This window comes from Fukomys damarensis, unplaced genomic scaffold, assembly GCF_012274545.1.
Source record: "Fukomys damarensis isolate Sample0158 unplaced genomic scaffold, DMR_v1.0_HiC HiC_scaffold_20, whole genome shotgun sequence".
Classification (NCBI taxonomy): domain Eukaryota; kingdom Metazoa; phylum Chordata; class Mammalia; order Rodentia; family Bathyergidae; genus Fukomys; species Fukomys damarensis.
In genome coordinates this window covers 42933615-42937536 of record NW_022900932.1, presented here as the reverse complement: position 1 = coordinate 42937536, position 3922 = coordinate 42933615, and positions in this window count along the sequence as shown.

Genomic DNA, 3922 nt, shown 5'->3' with positions numbered 1-3922 from the left:
ATATTGTCATTAGAGTTAAAGATATGCTTCCACTCATCTTGCCAGATGATAAAAAAATGTCAACTGGTTTTAAAAATACAATACATACTGTTGTCTGTGTACAATAACTTAGGAATCTTCCATTGGTCAGAATTTTAATTGTTATGATTTGGTTCTCATAGGCTATCTAAAATTTGTCAAGACAATAAAATGGGAACACCTTGAACTTCAGAGAACTGCTAGGCAGTAATGCCCTTGGTGAATAAGGGAGCAGCTGCCTGGAAATATTTCTCCAGTCTTTGTTCACAAAAGGTACCCCAATAATTTCCACAGCTTTATGGGAGACACATTGCTAGAACATTATAGTACAATACTCCCAAGAAACGTTGCTAAACATATTATTGTGATGTTTACATTGGTCACCATGAAAAGGCTAAGCTTTCTGTGGGAAACTAATAAGGTTTTATTTAAAGATGCTCTTGGTACAAAACTAAATTAAGGGACAAATGGTTTCATAGAACTGGTGATATTTGTTATAGCTAGTTTCATGGTATACTATATGTATTCATGACTTCCAGGTGTACAGATCTTCTAAGATGTACAACTGGAATTGTTTGTGGTGATAGCCTTTAGCTTTAGATTCAAATATCTGCCTTTCTTTTGTATTCCAGCAACTTGTGATAAGAGATACATGTTAAGTCAGCGTGAAATAACCAGTTAAATAATAGTTTTGATATGATGTGCATGTTTTCTTTGTCACTACACTGAGAGATGCTCAGGTACCACACAGTCTAAACAATGGCACACATTAAACATTTAAACTTTTCAGATACATTTAGGGATGGTATGTACTCATTTCATGGTATTCTATTAAAGAGTAGCAATTTAGATGAGTTCTTTTGTGGCATTTAATATCTTGTGATCAGATAGAGATGTTTGACTAAAAGGCTATCTTATACTAAGATGGACACTTAAATGTGTTACAAAGATAATGTCATCATGATTGTCTTTTTGTTTTTTCATTGAGTTTATTGGTACTATTTAAGTATACAGCACAGTTACCTTCATCATTGGATCTTGTAAATTTACATGACAGATCATAGTTCTCATTTTTTCCCCAAACACCTACCCTCCCTTCACCCTCTCCAGCCTCCCTTATTTAGAAAAGTCTTTCTTTCCATTTTTCCTTCTCTCACATTTTTCTTTTCCCTTATTTCCTTTCCCCTACCCTACCCACTTCCCCTACAGATTTAGCCACTTTCTTCCTATTTCACATTGTCAGTTATACAATTTGGATCTTTTAGTTTTTAACACTAGAAAAATGCTTCAGTACTTACACATATGTGTTTTATTTATTTCACTTAAGAGAATGGCCTCATTGTGCATCCATTCTCCTGTGAATGACTCTAGTCTCTCATTCTTTATGGCTGAGTAGTACTCCATTTTACAGGGAAAAAATCTTTATCCAATCTCCAACTGATTGGCAATTGGGCTGTTTCCAAGTTTTAGCTATTACAAACTGTGCCACTGTAAAGATGGGTGCACATATATCACTGTGGTATGATTCTTTTGAAAAGATACTCGGAAGATGGATGGCTGAGTCAAATGGAACCTCTAGTCCTAGTTCTTTGAGGTATCTCTATATTGATTTCCATAGTGGTTGCACCAGTCTGCACTCCCACCAACAATGGAGAAGGGTTCCTTTCTCCCCACAACCCTGCCAACATTTGTTATTGGTTGATTTCTTGATAGCAGCCATTCCTTGTTGTGTGAGGTGGAATCTTAGTGTTGTTTTCATCTGCATCTCTCAAATGACCGGTGATGTGAAATATTTTCTCATATATTTGTTTGCTGCTTTTATTTCTTCTGAGAAATGTCTGTTTCAGATGCCCATTTTTGCATCAGGTCTTTATATTTGAGGGCCTGATTTCTTTGAGTTCTATATATATTCTAGATAATAGTCCTTTGTCTGAGGAGCAGCTGATAAAATTTATTTTCCACATTGTATGTTGTCTCTTAGCTCTGTTGGTGGTTTCTTTTGCAGTGCAGAAGCTTTTTAATAAGACGAGATCCCAGTTGTTGATTCTTTGTGCTAGAGAAATCTTAGTTGTTTTCATCTGCATCTCTCAAATGACCGGTGATGTGAAACATTTTATTCATATATTTGTTTGCTGCTTTTATTTCTTCATCTGAGAAATGTCTGTTTATTTCAGACACCTGTTTTTGCATCAGGTCTTTATATTTCGATTCCGTGATCTCTTTGATTTCTTTATATATGCTAGATAATAGTCCTTTGTCTGAGGAGCAGCTGATAAAATTTATTTTCCACATTGTATGTTGTCTCTTAGCTCTGTTGGTGGTTTCTTTTGCAGTGCAGAAGCTTTTTAATAAGACGAGATCCCAGTTGTTGATTCTTTGTGCTAGTTCCCATGAACTGAGGATTTGTTCATAAAGTCTTTTCAAATGACAATGTCTTCAAGAGTTCTGCCTAACATATCTTCCAGCAACTTTAGTGTTTCTGTTTTAATATTTAGATCTTTAATCCACTTCGATTATAGTTTAGTGCATAAAAGGGTCAAGTTTTAATCTTTGGCAGGTTGAAATCCAGTTGTTCCAACACTATTTATTAAAGAGGCTATCTTTCCTCCAGTGAGGATTGTTGGCTCCTTTGTCAAAGATGAGATAGCTGAGTACATCTGGAGTTGTTTCTGTATCTTCCAATCTATTCCACTGATCATTGGGTCTTTTTCTTTGTACCATACTGCTTTGATCACAGTGGCCTTGTAGTATAGCTTCAAGCTGGGAATTGTTAAACCCCCTGCCATGTCTCGGTTGTCTAGAATTGCTTTTGACATTCTAGGTCTCTTCTTGTTCCAAATGAATTTTTGGGTTGTTTTCTCTAGTTCTGTGAAATATACTGTTGGAATTTCAATCCGAATTGCATTGAATCTGCATAGCAGTTTTGGAAGTATGGCCATTTTCACTAGGTTGATTCTTCCTACCCAGGAAAAAGGAATATCTTTCCATTTTCTTATATCCTCTTCCATCTCTTTTTTCAGAGAGCTGTAGATTTCTGTGTAGAAATCTTTTGCTTCTTTGGTTAGATTGATTCCTAGATAATACATTTTTTTGGATGCTATTGTGAAAGGAATTGTTTCCCTAATTTCTCTCTCAGGGAGTCTATTTGTGTACAAGAAGGCTATTGGTTTTGAGTGTTGGCCTAGTAAACTGCTACTCTGTTGAAAGGGTCGATTAAGTCTAGAAGTCTTTTGGGAGAGATTTTCGGCCTTCTCTGTAGAGTATCATATCAGCAAATAATGACAATTTAACTTCTTCCTTTCCTATCTTTATTTCTTTAATTTCTTTCTCATGTCTAATTACTGCGGCTAATGTCTCTATAACTACGTTCAACAGGAGTGGTGATAGTGGACATCCTTGTCTTCTTTCTGATTTTAACGTGAAGGTTTTCAGTTTTTGGCCATTTAGTATGATGTCTGTTGGTTTTTCACAGATAGCCTTTACCAAGTTGAGATAAAGACCATCTCTTCCAATTTTCCGTGGGGTTTTTATCATGAATGGGTGTTGAATTTTGTTGAACACTTTTCTGCACCTATTGAGATGATCATATGGTTTTTGTCCTTGACTCTGTTAATATAATGTATTACATTTGTTGATTTATGTATGTTGAACCATCCTTGCATCCCTGAAATAAGTCCAACTTGGTCAGGGTATATGATCGTCTTGATGATCTTCTGTATTCTGTTTGCGAGTGTCTTATTGAGGAATTTTGCATCTATGTTTATTAAGGAGGTTGGCCTGTAGTACTCTGTTTTGGTTGGGTCTTTCCCTGGTTTGGGGATCCAAGTAACATGTACTTCCAGGAATAAATTTGGAAGTATTGCTTCCCCTTCAATTTCATTGAAAAGTTTGCAGAGTAGTGGCA